The sequence below is a fragment of the Peromyscus californicus genome, unplaced genomic scaffold (assembly GCF_007827085.1).
Source record: "Peromyscus californicus insignis strain IS unplaced genomic scaffold, ASM782708v3 Scaffold_12__1_contigs__length_115047231, whole genome shotgun sequence".
NCBI lineage: Eukaryota > Metazoa > Chordata > Mammalia > Rodentia > Cricetidae > Peromyscus > Peromyscus californicus.
In genome coordinates this window covers 17,605,504-17,622,478 of record NW_026294413.1, presented here as the reverse complement: position 1 = coordinate 17,622,478, position 16,975 = coordinate 17,605,504, and the positions used below count along the sequence as shown (strand labels likewise).

General features: G+C 38.0%; 1 non-coding gene across 1 annotated transcript; it reads left to right on the top strand.

Moving 5' to 3' along the window:
- The first annotated feature begins 303 nt into the window (after positions 1 to 303).
- Positions 304 to 467, top strand: LOC128108107 (U1 spliceosomal RNA). The gene has a single exon (XR_008217319.1). It is a non-coding gene; the product is annotated as a U1 spliceosomal RNA (small nuclear RNA).
- The last annotated feature ends 16,508 nt before the right edge of the window (positions 468 to 16,975 follow it).

The following is a 16,975-nucleotide window of genomic DNA, read 5'->3' as shown; positions in this document are numbered from 1 at the left end:
TGTTTGAATCACTTTAAAGACAGTAAAATGAAATAATCACTATTCTCTAATTAATCTGCTATTATAATACTAATTGCATGCCACAATCACAAGCAAATATGGCATCTGATCTAATGAGAATATAAAACAGAATTACTTGTGGTACTATAGAATAGGAATATTTACAATGAATTTCTAACACAATTTTAATTTGCTACAGAAGTTGTGAAACTATAAGTGAGTAGTCAATTCAAAGGGAAGTTGTAAGAATGGTAATTTAAATTGATTTATGAAATATTTTTTCTCTATAAAAATAAAAACCTAATACTTACCTGGCAGGGGAGATACCATGATCATGAAGGTGGTTTTCCCAGGGCGAGGCTTATCCATTGCATTCCAGATGTGCTGACCCCTGCGATTTCCCCAAATGCGGGAAACTTGACTGCATAATTTGTGGTAGTGGGGGACTGCGTTCGCGCTCTCCCCTGTGGGAAAAAAAAATAAAAAAATAAAAACCTAGATAATTTGCAGCCCTAATTATCTAATAATGCATTAAATAACATTTTGTAGCAGTATAGCATTTGAGTTAAGAAAGAATGAAAAGTTAATTTCTCTGCCTTCTTTAGGTATATTTAGAATTAGCTACATCTTAGTGAACTTGCAATACTACTAAACTTATTTCAAAAAAATTTTATGATTTGAACACACAGTATTTAAGTTTTGTCATAAGTTAACTCACAAGACTTTATAGTCAATGAGCTAAGTGATAGGCAATATAAAAGACAATAAAACCATAAGACATGTGGTGTCACACATTACCATATCACTAATAGGTCCATCTCTGTAAGCAGCATTTAATCAATATTTTATAATCATAAAACTTATAACTTTTCACAAGTAACCTAAGAGAATGAAGTGATGATTTGGGACAGAGGTATTTTTGTGATTTTTTTCACAGAATTTAATATACTTATAAAGGATTTGCTGTAATTTATTTGGCCCCTGAACTTTATTATTTATATTAATTGTAATATGCATGTTTTGTGTATTACATACACATCATTCATACCAGTATAAATAGTATTATCATGGATTGTAGTGGGTAGCCATTCCAGCTTTGATCTGTAAGTTCCAACCCCCATTGAGACTTCGGCAACTGTCACACCTACAAGGCGGGGCCAAGGGAGGCGCCTGGAGACCCAAGATCTGGATGGGCCAGTGCTCTCTGTTCCGGGAAGCTGGACAGTGGAGGTGGGCCAAGCAGAGCTCCAGAGAACACTGCTGGACTGCAATACACCTTCCCCAGACCCTGCGACCTACCTATCCCTTAATTTGTAAGTTACGCCATTAAATAAATCTCCTTATAACTACATGGAGTGGCCTTAATAAATTCACCAATATCTGGCGCTCACGGGGGGCAAATTCTAAAGGCCTGGGTGGCTTCCACCCTCAGCCTCCAAACCCGCCTGCAAAGTTCCATATAACCAGGAAACACCTACACGGTTCCATTCCAGAAAAAGGGAGCAGCTAATCCGGTCTCAGTTCCCTAGCTTAGCCCCGAGACCAGGGAAAGAGGCACTCCCCCGCTTCCTGAGTGCCGGCTCTGGCTCCCACCATCTTGACTCCAGCGAGCTGCAGTCAGCCAAGATCACAAGCAGGCCCTGCTTTGGAGCTGTACCAACACCACCTGCTGGATGAAAAGTGCCACTACCCCCCCAAAACCACGAAAGGTAAGCATATTGTTTCAAGTAAAAGTACTTGATAATTTTACACCTTAAAATTGACTAACAAAATTTGAGTAATTCTTGTAATATGGCTGACAACATTACCTCACAAGAATTTGAAAAACTTTTTGCCTGTATGATGAATGACATCTTCCTGGAAATATACAACTTTCCTAAGGCATATCTGGCCTGTACCGTTTTGGCATTCATCGTAATAATTCACACAGTGTTCAAACACTGGTTTAATATCAAGAACAAAGATGAGTCTTTATTGGGACTGATACAGGCTTTAAGCAAGAGCAATGAAGGCTTGTAGAAAAAGATTCTCTCTCTGGAATCTGCTTTAAGAGATAGCAATGAAAGCGTACAGTAAAAGATTCTTTCTCTGGAATCTGCTGATCAGGATTTACAAAACAGGCTTGTACCAAAAATTGATCTTTTTGATAATAAATGTGAATATTTAATGGACAGAACACTAACTCTCCAGACACTATATAAGGAAGAAAGATTATCATTAATTGATAGATAAGGTTCATGGAATCATGTGTTTCTGAGGAACATAAAAACTTCTTTGATTCCATGAGAAATCTGGAATCCCTTGCCAGAGAGGAGGTTCACTCCCTAGAACAGACCCTAGGTGCTCGTTTGCAAGCCTTATAAGAAACTCTCAGTAAACATGAAAAGGGACCTAATAAGCAGAAGGGCAAGACCATAGAGGTTGTAACATCTCCAAATGGCTCTCAAACAATGGCTTATCCTGTTATCATCCATGAGAAGCCAGTGAATGACACACACCCTGAGCCATATAATACATATACATTACAACCAATTTCAACAAGGGACTTTAAAAATATAAAGGAAGCAGTAGTTATGTATGGGATACACTCCACATACATAAAACAGATGTTAAATTCGTGGTCTACCTCACATAGAATCATCCCAGATGACTGGCATCAGTTAATTTCAGCTGTTATAGAATATAACCAGCAGCTACAGTGGAAAAGCTCGTCGAGAGAAGAGGCAAAAAATTTAGAACAACAAGGTAAACTCAGAGGTTTTGTGATCTCCCAAGATCAAATACTTGGTGAGGGATGTTTCACTGACAGGAATGTACAAGCCATTTATGATGAGCATACAATATCCCTATGCTGTACAGCAGCTCTAAATGCTTGGGAAAAAATTCCAGAACCTGGAAAACCAACTGAGGTATACACAAAGATATTTCAGGGACCGCATGAACCCTTCACTGATTTTTTACAAAGACTAAACACAGCTATAACAAGAGCTGTGTAAGATAAAGAATTAAGAAAAGTATTAACTGAGTCCTTGGCATTCGACAATGCTAATGCAGAATGCAGAAGAATATTTACACCATTAAAGATCAGATCAGCTCCTTTGCTCCTTTGGAAGAATGGATTCAGTATACTAATGGTGTTGAGTCTCGTAACTACAGTAATGAAGCTTGGATAGGAGAGACAAATCTCAGAGGTGAAAGAAGGCCCTGTGTTACCAAATGTTTTAAATGTGGTACACCAGGTCATATAAGTAAAAACTGTACATGGGGTACTCCTAGAAGTAATACTCCTTTTAGGAATAGCCTAAACAGGAGACCCCAACCACCTCCCGGATTATGTAGAAGGTGTGGCAAAGGCCAACATTGGACCACTGAGTGCAGATCAAAAATAGATATACGAGGCAACCCTTTACTGGCGGGAAACGCCTCAGGGGGCCTCTTGCAGGCCCCCAAATCAAATGTAGTATGAACATTCCCAGCCACTGTGGAAGAAATTCCTCTCCAGGACAACTGAATAAACCAATGTCTAATGTAAAAACTGATACTGCAATGGATGATAAAACAGCTCTGATAGGTGGATCACAGTTTACAAAGAACACTATAAAACAAATATTTTGGCAGACTTCCATAAATGAACAAAGACCAAAGCTTAGAATTCGAATTAATGGCCTGGTTATGGAGGGCCTGGTAGACACAGGTGCAGATGTGACTATAATTACACCAAAATCATGGCATCCAAATTGGCCTCTTCAAGAGGTAGATTCCAACTTTTAGGGATTGGCACCCTATCTCAGATAAAACAGAGTTCGAGATGGGTTGAATGCATAGGGCCAGAAGGACAGAGAGGAAGGCTGAAACCATATGTAGCAAATATAGCAGTAAATCTTTGGGGCCGAGATCTGTTACAACAGTGGAATACCCAGATTAAAATTCCTACACTTTCAGAAAAGGAATACAGACCAATGCATGTTTCTAGGAATAATATCATGACATGCTACAAAAATCAGGCACCAACCATTCAGGCTGTTCACAAACAGAGTACAACTGCTGTTGAATTCTCAGAAGTACCAACTGCCTTACCTTTAAAATGGCTAACTAATAAACCTGGCTGGGTTGGACAATGGCCTTTGACAAAAGACAAGCTACAAACTTTAGAACAGTTGGTTCAAGAGCAGTTAAATGCTCAACACATTGAAGAATCTACCAGCCCTTGGAATTCTCCTGTATTTGTTATTAAAAAAAAGTCTGGTAATTGGAGAATGCTGACAGATCTGAGAGCTATTAATAAACTAATTCAGCCAATGGGCTCCCTACAGACTGGGATGCCCTTGCCCTCTCTGCTACCTAAAGAATGGCTTATAATAGTTATTGACTTAAAAGACTGTTTCTTTACCATACCCTTACAAGAAAATGATAGAGAAAAATTTGCCTTCACAGTACCTAATTATAACAATTCTCAGCCAGTCAAAAGATATCAATGGAAGGTCCTCCCACAGGGAATGTTAAACAGCCCTACTTTGTGCCAATACTTTGTACAGAAACCATTGGAGATAATTTGTGTAAAGTTTCCACAATCCATAATTTATCATTATATGGATGATATCCTATTAGCTGATCCAAAGTTAGATACATTAGAAAGCATGTTTGAAGAAGTAAAAAAAGTTTTGCCTCGCTGGGGACTTCAAATTACTCCTGAAAAAATACAAAGAGGAGATTCTATTAACTACTTAGGATATAAGATAGAGCTACAAAAAATTAGACCCCAAAAGGTACAACTAAGGAGAGCTCGATTGAAGACTCTTAATGATTTTCAAAAGTTATTAGGAAGCATTTCCAACTTACTGGGTATCATGGGAATACCCAAAGATGGACTACAAAATTTGGCTAATACTCTAGGAGGGGACAAAGAATTAAATAGTCCAAGAGAATTATCAGCCGAAGCTGAGAAGGAATTGGCTCTAGTAGAAAAGATAATTCAAGAAGCACATGTGGATCGTGTGGATCCAGAACTTAAATGCATTCTTGTCATATTCCCCTCCAGACATTCCCCAACAGGTATTTTGATGCAGAGGGAAGATGTTATATTGGAATGGATATTCCTACCACATAAACCAAATAAGAAATTAAAGACTTATATAGGAAAGATCTCTGATTTGATTCAAAAAGGTAAACTAAGACTTTGCCAGTTGACAGGAATGGACCCAGCAGAAATTGTAGTACCTTTAACTAATGAGGAAATTTCATCACTATGGAAAGATAATGAATACTGGCAGAGAGCCTGCAGTAACTTTTTGGGAGAGATTAACAACCACTATCCCAAAAACAAGAGAATAGAATTCATAAAGAAGACTGAATGGATCCTTCCTCACATTGTACGACAAAAGCCAATTTCTGGAGTCCTCACATTCTATACTGATGCAAATAAGTCAGGGAAAGCAGGATATAAATCAGGAGAATTAAGTAAAGTGGTACAAAGTTCATACAGCTCTGTACAAAAGGCAGAACTCTATGCCATTCTTATGGTACTGATGGACTTCACAGAACCCCTCAATATAGTCACTGACTCTCAATATGCAGAGAGAGTTGTTTTACATATTGAAACTGCTGAATTTATTCCTGATAATACAGAATTAACTTCATTATTCATACAATTGCAGGAAATCATCAGAAAAAGGGAACATCCTATATATATATACATACATAACACATATCAGATCCCATACAGGTCTGCCAGGACCTCTAGCACAAGGTAATGATGAGATTGCTCAGTTACTAATAGGTAATGTGCTAGAAGCCTCAGAATTTCATAAGAAATACCATGTAAATAGCAAAGGTTTGAAGAAGGATTTCTCCATCACTTGGCAACAGGCCAAGGATATTGTGAAAAAATGTCCTATTTGTTCCATCTATAACCAAATTCCATTACCTGCAGGGAGCAATCCAAAAGGTATACAAAGAAATGAAATTTGGCAGATGGATGTGTTTCATTTCGCCGAATTTGGAAGATTAAAGTATGTACATCATACCATTGACACCTATTCAGGATTCCAATGGGCAACTCCTATGAGTTCTGAAAAGGCTGATTCTGTGATTACGCACCTATTAGAAGTTATGGCCATCATGGGAATACCTATACAAATTAAGACAGGCAATGCCCCAGCATACGTCTCCAATAAAATGAGGCAATTCTTTGCTTATTACAATATAAAGCATGTTACAGGTATACCACACAATTCCACATGCCAAGCAGTCATAGAAAGATCCAATCAAACTTTAAAGGATATGCTAAATAAACAGCAACAGGTAACAATGACTCCTAGAAATAGATTGCATAGTGATTTATTAACCTTGAATTTTCTCAATGCTGATGAGAAAGGAACAACAGTTGCGGAGAGACATTGGACGACAGACAAAACTCCTGAGCTAAACCCACTGGTTTATTTCAAGGATGTGCTGACCTCAGAATAGAAACCTGGATATGTTCTACGTTGGGGGAGGGGTTTTGCCTTTGTTTCTGCAGGAGAAGAAAAGCTATGGATACCAACAAAATTAATAAAAATTCGATTCGAACAGGAAATGCCCCTTGATGAGTAGAAGTAAAAGATCATCCACCAATGTGACATCTCTACAAGCTGTAAGAAAAACGTAACAATCAAAGGTTGGGGTAGGGTTCTGTTTTGGTCTTTCCAGGATAATGGAAATACCCATCTTCCAAAAATCATAAGGCCTTGGATATCCGGATGTTTACAGCAGAAAGAATCTATTGGTATCAATCTACACACGGTAAAATCTCACTGTCTAACATCTATCTCTCTATCAATCTAGAAAAGTTGTGGTTCCAATTCAATTATAAGCCAAGCTGGCTTTGGAGATGGAATTGGCTCACTCCTTCTCTAAACCCAAGCATATTGTTAAAACAAAAGTTTGAGAGATTCTTAAGTCCCATATCAGAAAAGTCCTCTGGTGTGGGACAGAAGGAAACCAATAAAAAGGGACTATTGTCTTCTAGATTCTAATTCTCTCTATGCTGTTCCTTGAGTTTTCCTGCCTGGCCCACAGTCAGGACAAATCTCTCTCACCTGCCAGTCCCACAGCCATCAGACCCAACCAAGTAAACACAAAGACTTATATTGCTTACAAACTGTATGGCCATGGCAGGCTTCTTGCTAACTGTTCTTACAGCTTAAATTAATCCATTTCTATTAATCTATACCTTGCCACATGGTTTGTGGCTTACTGGTACTTTACATCTTCCTTGTCCTGATGGCAGCTGGCAGTGTCTCCCTGACTCAGCCTTCCACTTCCCAGCTCTATTCTCCTCCTTGTCCCGCCTATACTTCCTGCCTGGCCATGGGCCAATCAGTGATTTATTTATTGACCAATCAGCAACACATTTGACATACAGACCATCCCACAGCACTATGCTTACTCTTGATTTCTCAGAATCCTTTCTTACATGCTATGTCCTCTTTAAATCCAAAACTTCCATTTTGATAACAAATAAGTTTTTCCAATAGCAATCTCGGAAGTCTCCAGAAGGAAGATGGGGCCCCAACAACAGCAACTCTACCCAATTCAGAATGATGCCATGGTAATCATCATCATACTACACTTCTTGCCAGAATTTCAGACAATCTTACCCATTACTCTAAGACTTGCTGTAGAACCTACAGTTAGTCTAACTGAGATTTAACTATCTGAGCTTTCTCATAGTACCCAACAGAGATAACATCACCCCCTAAACAGCAGGAAGCAATTCTAAGAAAACAACACCCCTTCTCCCTTAGGTTTCATAATTCTCAGGGTTATGGATGATGGTTATAGGGTTGGGTGTGGAAAAAATATTAGACTCAGTATTCCAAAAAAAAAAGAGAGAAAAAAGGGAAAAGAAGAAATGGAATGGATAGGTATAAGATATTCTGGTAGATTATTGTATATACTAGTACAAATTTAGTATATACTAAATACAAATTTAGTAAAATAGCAGCCTTAGATAATTTGCACTGTAATTTGCACTGTTATGGATTCTTATATGTTAATACAAATGTAAACTATTTTTATATTCCTGTTTAAGATAATTTGTATATTGATACAAATACAGAACTATATTTGTTAATAATGTACATATATTTCTACTCTTATTTGAAATATTTGTATATTGATACAAATGTAAATTATATCTGTCATACTTTATGTATGTTCTACTTCTGTTTAGGATATTTGGTATATTGATATATATTTAAGATTATTGTCATATTGCATATCGCACTATATATTCCTAACTCTGTTATAAATATCTTGTGTATTGTCACAATTTTGAAGTCATCGTTCTTTACCATACATTTGCTTATAGACTGTTTACCTTGTTTACGTGAAGCATTAGTCCTTAGGTTATTTTGGTAGATAAGACTTATAGATTTATAGTCACCTATGCTTGTCATCTCTATAGTTATGTTAGTTAGGTTATCCAGATTTACAGATACATAGGTCAGATGGACAGGTAATCTTCAAACACTTCATAAACCTAGAGAATATGGCATTTAAATAACTTAGAATTCTGTTGACGTGAGACACAATTTCTCCTGGCTGCACTAATTTGATCCCAAGAGAACATTGGGCTTCTAAGACATTTCCATTTGGAAGTTTGTCTTCTTGGCACAAAATGGCCTACTGGGCAAAGAACTGCCCTTGCCTCGATGGCTGACAGTACAAATGCAATGCTGTCCTTTCTGGACAAGTGGGACACAAGGAAAGCAACCACTGTACTCTGCCAAGACAGGGTAAGATGGTCTTTCAGAATTCCTGCTTCTGAAAATGGTCTGTCAAATACTTTAGGCCTGTAGCCAATTTGCATGCACCAACAATGCTGAGAAACATTAGGTGACTGTCCAGGCTGCCAGCTGTCTCGGTCTATTCTTGCAAGATTCCCGAAAGTTGCTTGCATCCATCTACCATTTCTCAGGTACCATTATATTCCTTCTCAGGTCTTTGATGGGATTGAAGACTAGCAATTATAGTTACAACTTAGTAGATAGAACATATTATGTATTAGATTCAGGTTCTTTAGGATAGGACAACTTTTGGAACGATCTTTGTAACATGCCATTTACCCATGCTCTATACTTCTCTGGATTTTAGTATGTGTTTCTTGCTTATATTGTTTGCATTGGTTGTAGTTCCATCTTATCTAGGTCATTATCCCTCTTTATTCCTGGACAATATTTGATAACCATTCCTTTGTATATAGTCTTGTATTAGGTTAGAACTTCCTTATTTAGACAAAAAGGGGGGGGATGTAGTGGGTAGCCATTCCAGCTTTGATTTGTAAGTTCCAACCCCCATTGAGACTTAGGCAACTGTCATGCCTACAAGGCAGGGCTAAGGTAGGTGCCTGGAGACCCAAGATCTGGATGGGCCAGCGCTCTCTCTGTTCTGGGACTCTGGACGGTGGAGGTGGGCCAAGCAGAGCTCCAGAGAACACCGCTGGACTGCGATACACCTTCCCCAGACCCCGCGACCTACCTATCCCTTAATTTGTAAGTTACGCCATTAAATAAATCTCCTTTTAACTACGTGGAGTGGCCTTAATAAATTCACCAATAATGGATGTGTGAAAAATAAAATATAACCACTGACTTCATAGAACATGGAGCCTGATTTCTAAAACTACACTTTTTTTTTTTCAAGGAAGACTCCCTGAGATGTCTCCAGATGATCCAACATCCAGAACAGATTCAAGCAAATGACTCAGACAATTCAGCCTCACAAACTACCCAAATCAGGACTTGACCTTAATCCTAAAATTTTCTTTGTGTCTTCATAAGACTACCAGTGCCCCCAATCAGCAGGAAGTAGCCTAGAAAACTATACCCACATTACCCAACAATGGATTATAGATGCTTGTCTTTGTTTAGGGGTAGGTTACAAATTGTTGGTCATAGTCAATCTCTTTCTAAGAGAAGAAAGGAGGATATGATATAGAAATGTATAATATAGAAATGTTGGAATAAAAGAGTAGATTATTGAATTTGCTTTAATCCAAAAAACAACTGTTAATCTTACCTATATTACATTAGTATGAATTTTGGTTTATTGATTCAAATTTAAATTTTATTATAGTGTATATATTTCTATTCTTGTTTAAGGTAGTATGTTTATGCATCTCATTTAAAATTGTAATATATAATTAAGAAATACAGATTAATAGTCATCTATGATAATCAAATTATAGTCATGTTAATGAAGTTTTCTAGGTATACATAGATATATTCTAATTAGGTAGGTAACCTTTAAACACTTCAAAGACCTATAGAAAATGGCATCTAAAATGTTTTAAGAACTTAGACTTTTCTGGACATTGAGATATGTATGCTCCTGGCAGCACCAATTTATTTCAAAGAGGATTATGGGCATTGAAAACACTACATATGGAGTTTATCTTCTTGGTAAAACTGACCATTTAGGCAAGAAAATGCTCTTGCCTATACTGCTTGACATGTTGTTTAAACTGGAATGCAGGGCCCATAGGAAAGTAACCACTAACTTTGCAAAAATCAAGGTGAGATGATCCTCCAGTTTCCTATTTCACATAAAAAAAACTGCCAGACATTCTGCAGGACATCTTGACAATCTATCCTATACTGTAGTGTAGATGGACTGTAGACCCAACAAGGATACTGATTATTTAATAACCAATAATCTTTGGTGCATATGGTTGCAGATAAATACCACTGGTTTCTATCATGCCTCTTTATCCTTGTTTTAACATGTAATGTACATCCAATCATCATCAAGAGGTGAAACAAACAAACAAACAAAAGAACTGTTCAGACACAGCCCTACCATCCAATTTAAATTGTATGATGTCTGGACATGATAGAGTGATTATTTTAAAAATTTGTTGGAGAACTTTATAGAGGCATATGATCTGTATGAATCAAATTTAACCTAATTCTGTTTTTTTTTTCTCTACCTTATCTCATATTTCCACAAACGTTTTCTCTCCCATCTTCATGTACTCTTTTCAACAAAACTCACTTTGGTTCTCCCTAGTCTGGAAGAAAAAGAAACAAAAAACAAAAAACAAAGTTCAAAACTGAGCTTTGAGACAAATGATCTCTTTTCCCTTAAATTCTTATCATCTCACTCTTTAAAGAGAAACAGTGTAACAAGGCTAGTACTTCATGAGGCTGCATTAGAGCCTTCTTGTAAGACTTATGAGTGAGTAATGACATGGCATCTGCATGTTCTGGGATTACTGTAGTGCAGCAGGTTTGGATACTGCACTAAAGTATTAGGCCATGGCATGGTCTTGAATGGTTCAACCTCTTTCCTTATTTACCTGAAGTATCAAGAGTATATTAGACTTTTTCAGGTTAATGAGTTCATGATCAGTTTCATGTATTTGGGAAATACATAGTTTTCTGATACTTAAGGTATTTTTCATAGAAATTTCAGGTTATTCCTTGTAGCACTTTATCTCAAAACACATCAAACTTATGTGCTTAATGGTAGCTCAATTAAAATAGAACTCAGAACCACATTGGACAGGTGTGTGTACGTGTGTGTGTGTGTGTGTGTGTGTGTGTGTGTGTGTGTATAAGAGAGAGAGTATGTGTGTTAGTGTGTGTGAGAGAAAATGTGTGTATGAGTGTAAGTATGTGTGAGAGAGAGTTTGCATGTGTGAGAGTATGTGAATGTGTGTGTATGTGTGTGTGTGTGTGTGTTTGATACTGTGTGTGTATGTATGTGTGTGTGTGTGTGTGTGTGTGTGTGTGTGTGTGTGTGCATGATTTTGTTTGTGAATTATCTATCCCCCACTCGTACCCTGTCTTCCAGTCTGAACCAGGTAAACTGAAACCTGAGGCTTCTGAGGAAAAGCAGTAGTCTGATTTCTTCAAAATAAGTTAATTTGGTTGTGAGGCTTGACTGTCTTCCATATCCTTAATCTGATCATGGCCTTTGGGCACTTGAATCCTCTGAGAATTTCCAGCAATAAATGGAAAACTGTACTTCTATTCTTATCTTGTCTCAGTGCTGGGTTTCAACAGGGTCTTGCCTTCTAAAACCTTTATCAATATGCTGCTGACTGTGAAACTTCATGGCATCAAGGCCCTTGTTCCAAAAATATTTTCACCTTTTTTTATTCTGCTTTTCAGCAAGCAAATGCTTTCCTTATCTTATCTTTCTGGCAATATTTGATAAAATGTAGTCAATAAAATCCTGAGCTCTAATTTTCTATTTTTTGACCTCTTTGCCTACAGCTACAAAATAATTGGACATGCAATCTGCCTCACAAGGCATTTCTGAGACAGTATTACAAAATATGCTGCCTTTGCTTAAGAATGACACCTATCCAGACTCTAATAATTGTTTCTTTTACTCACAATTGATAAGCTTTGGTTACAAAGCTGAGAGTTATTACTGTACTTAAGGAATCAATGTGTTAGGCTATTATAGACAGAATATACTTTAAAAGAAACTCAAAATAAGAGTGATTTAACGTGAACACATCTTCCACATCCTAATGTTCAGCTCAGGTGATAGGCTGTAGCCTCTATAGTTACCCAAGCTTAGTGCTATTTAAAGATGCACTCCCTGAAAGTTGCAGCTATGGTTGTAGGAAGAAAAAATTCAGGAGGTTATACAAAGGCTTTATCTTATTTACTTGCCCACAATATATTTGATGGTGGCAGAGATAACCTTGATGCTCTCTGAGTTGTCTTTAGATAAAGTCTCCATGCCTCAATGTATAGTGCATTTTAAAGAATTTATTTTAGGAAACATATAATAATAAATTTTTCTCTGTCCCCCAGATATGATTATTTTCAAATGTCTATTGATAATTTTAGAATGTGGGGCTTTTTTCCCCTTGAACCTAGGAACTGTATTTTAAAATGTAATTACCAAAGAAGAAAGATTTTCAATCTATGAGAATAGTCACCTAACTTAGATGACTGCCATGCTGCCTGTTACAATTATGCCTTTTGTTATAAAAAAACAAGAAAGATATATTTTTGGATCAGGTCACTCAACAAAAATTGGTATTTTACAGTCCATCAACCCAGGTCTCAACTGTTTATTATAGTTAAGTTTATGCTTAGTTAAGTGTCTTTCACCTAATCATCTCCTGAAATAAAGCACCTTCCATGTATATTTAATTTCTAATTTGAGAAAGAAAATAGGATATTATATAAAATACCGAAAAGAAAACATGAGAACAAGAGAAAACTTTGGCCAACAATAAGATTTTTACTACTATGTAATTTACTATTATCATACATTATATAGAATCTAATATATGTTCAAAATTTTGCACATATAGACATACCTGTACATTAGAGTGCTGGAAATATTCAGTATATGTGTGAGTATATTTGTAGTACATATACATATATGTACATATATATACATGTATATGTACATATATATATACATATGTACAATAATTGTGGCTGCTTTGTGCTATTTATTGTAAAAGAAAGTGATGATTTTATTTTTTTTTTTTGATTTTTCAAGACAGGGTTTCTCTGTGTAGCTTTGTGCCTTTCCTGGAACTCACTTGGTAGCCCAGGCTGGCCTCGAACTCACAGAGATCCGCCTGGCTCTGCCTCCCGAGTGCTGGGATTAAAAGCGTGCGCCACCACCGCCCGGCCGATTTTAATTTTTTTAATTACTCTTGTCAGCATACACTGTGTCTTTTTGAACTTTGAAATTAGTCAAAAATATCTGTCTTGTTTTTAAACTCAATATTTTCCATCAATTTTCATTGCCTTCACTTTTTCATAGAATTTGCTGAACAAATATTCAGTTTCTTTAAAATCCCTTAATAATTTCATAATCCTGAATGCATACGAACTCCGGAAATATGTGTCATGATACTCTTTTTTTCAGACAGTCACAAGAGTAATCATATGTGGGTGTAAAAAGATGCTTAACCCATAAAGTTGATCAGCAGCTAGCAAAGCCTGAAATGCAGAGCCACAGCAGCTGCAAAGTACAGTAGAGTCAGAAGTTTGAAGGCATCAAGTGTGTCAGGTGTGTGTTTTGTGTTACACTTTACCATTGTCAATTGCAGGTGTGTTCTCTTGCATAAGCTATCTGCAGAGAAGGTGCTTCCATCTGGTAGTGTCAAAGTGAAATAAATAGATGACTACTGCATTACAATAGTAAAATATGATAAACTCCATCATCTTTCAAGTTTATTTTCCAGAACATGTCCTTAGATATCTTCTCTTCTCTCAATTCAGTTATGCCATTACAACTTTCCTACTTGCAAATTCTTCTAGAAATCTCCAGGTTGGCAACACACATTTAAGTAAATTATACAGACTGAGCAGGTTGTATTTAAATGTTTAAGGAATAATATATGCCAATGATAAATGGCGAAAGAAGAGGTTATGAATTTGAAAGAGAGCATGGAGAGTTCTTTGGGAAGGTTTGGAGGGAGGATAGGGAAAATGATGTAAATATATTATACTCTCAAAAGTAAAGTAATTAAAAAAAAACACTTTAGTACTTCAGCATTCTGCAATTCCCTAAAGTCAGAGAATGTGAACACATCTATATAACTATTAACTATCTCCTCGAAAACATGTTATGAGTTAATTCAAATGACGCCATCCCAGCACTTCTATATTATGAACTGTAGTTTCTTACCACAAACTCTTCTCTTGTTCTTCAGTCATTAGCACTTGTGTCTCAGAAATCCCTGCATGTGTAATCTATTGATTACACATGTGTGTTTCTATTGATCCCCTCTAGCTCACTCACAAATCACATGGACTAATTGCTCCAATAGAAAGGATAATGTTTCATTTCTTTTCTTCTTTCCTTATGTGGTTTATTTGTTTGTTTGTTTGTTTTACATCCCAACTAAAGTTTCCCTCCCCTCCTCTCGTCCAATTCCCTCCCTCCCACCTTCTCTGTACCTCTCCCCCCCACTCCCATCCACTCTTTTTCCATTTCAATTCAGAAAAAGATCAGGGCTCCCATGGATATCGACAAAACATGGCATATAACGTTGTAGGAAAGACTCAGTACATCCCTTTGTATTAAGGCTGGACAAGGCTACCTAGTAGGAGGAATAGGATCCCAAAGGATGGTAAAGGAGTCAGAGACAGCCCTGCTCCAACTGTTAGAATTCCTAATTGATGAGAGGGAGGAGAGATTCTATGAGCAAGAGTTATTGAGACCATGATTGGAAAAAGTACAGAGACAACTAGCCAAACTAGTGGAAACACATGAACTGTGGACCAATAGCTGAGGAGCCCCATGGTACTGGACTAGGCCTTCTGGATAAACAAGACAGTTGTTTAGCTTGAACTGTTTAGGGGACCCCGAGGCAGTGGGATCGGGACCTGTCCCTAGTGCATGAGCTGTTGTTTTTGGGCCTGGTGCCTATGGTGAGACACATTGCACAGCCTTGGTGCAGGAAGGAGGGGTTGGACCTGCCTCAACTGAATGTACCAGGCTCTGCTGACACTCAATGGGACACCTTGCCTTGGAGTAGGTAGGAATGGGGGGGGGTTGGGGAGCAGTAGGAGGGAGGACAGGGGAATCTGAGATTGGTATGTAAAATGAATAGAAAATCTCTTAATAAAAAGAAAGAAAGAACGAAGGAAAGAAAGAAAGAAAGAAAGAAAGAAAGAAAGAAAGAAAGAAAGAAAGAAAGAAAGAAAGAAAAAGAAGCTGGGCAGTGGTGGTACACGCCTTTAATCCCAGCACTCAGGAGGCAGAGGCAGGCAGATATCTGTGAGTTAGAGGCCAGACTGGTCTACAAAGCGAGTTCCAGGAAAGGCTCAAAGCTACACAGAGAAACCCTGTCTTGAAAAACCAAAAAAAAGAAAAAAAAAAGAATTCCCACAAGATGACCAAACTACACAACTGTCATGTATATGCAGAAGGCCTAGGTCAGTTCCATGTAGGCTCCCTGGTTGTTGGTTCAGTCTCTTTGAGTTTCTGTGAGCCCAGGTTAGGTAACCCCTCCAGCTCCTACAATCCTTCCTGCCTTTCTTCAGAAGGATTCCCCGAGTTTGGCCTAAAGTTTGGCTGTGGGTCTCTGCATCTGTTTCTGCCAATTGCTGGATGAAGCCTCTCTGATGACCATTGGGTTAGGCACCAATCTATGAATATAGCAAAGTAATATTAGGCATCATTACATTGACAGTTTTTTTTCCCTCCAGTCATATTTGGTTCTATGCTAGGTGTCTGGGCCATCAGCCTCTGGGTCCTGACACTCCAGGCAGTGTCAAGGGTTGGTTCACTCTCATGGTATCCATCTTGGGCTGGTTCAGTCATTACTTGGACACTCCCACAATCTCTGTGCCACTCTTGCCCCAGCACATCCCATAGGCAGGACAAACTTTAGGTTGAAAGTTATATGGCTGGGTTTGTGTCACAATCGAATTGCTCCAATGGAAGTCTTGACTGGTGACAGGAGATGACCAGTCAAGGCTACAAAGCACTTACACACACACACACACACACACACACACACACACACACACACACACACAGAGAGAGAGAGAGAGAGAGAGAGAGAGAGAGAGAGAGAGAGAGAGAGGGAGAGAGAGAGAGAGAGAGAGAGAGAGAGAGAGAGAGAGAGAGAGAGAGAGAGAGAGAGAGGTATTATTAATTATGAAATCTTGGCCTTTAGCTTAGGCTTATCTCAACTAGCTCTTATAACTTAAATTAACCCATATTTTGAAATTTATGTTCTGCCATGTGACACTACCTCTCTTTCATCTTGTACCTCCAATCTTGCTGTGGGATGGTCTGTATGGCAAGTGTGTTACTGACTGGCCAGTGGCCAGGCAGGAAGTATAGGTGGGACAAGGAGGAGAATAAAGCTGGGAAGTGGAAGGCTGAGTGAGAGAGACACTGCCAGTCGCCACCAGGAAAGCAGCATGTGAAGATGCTGGGAAGCCACGAGCCACGTGGCAAGGTATAGATTTATAGAAATGGCTTAATTTAAGCT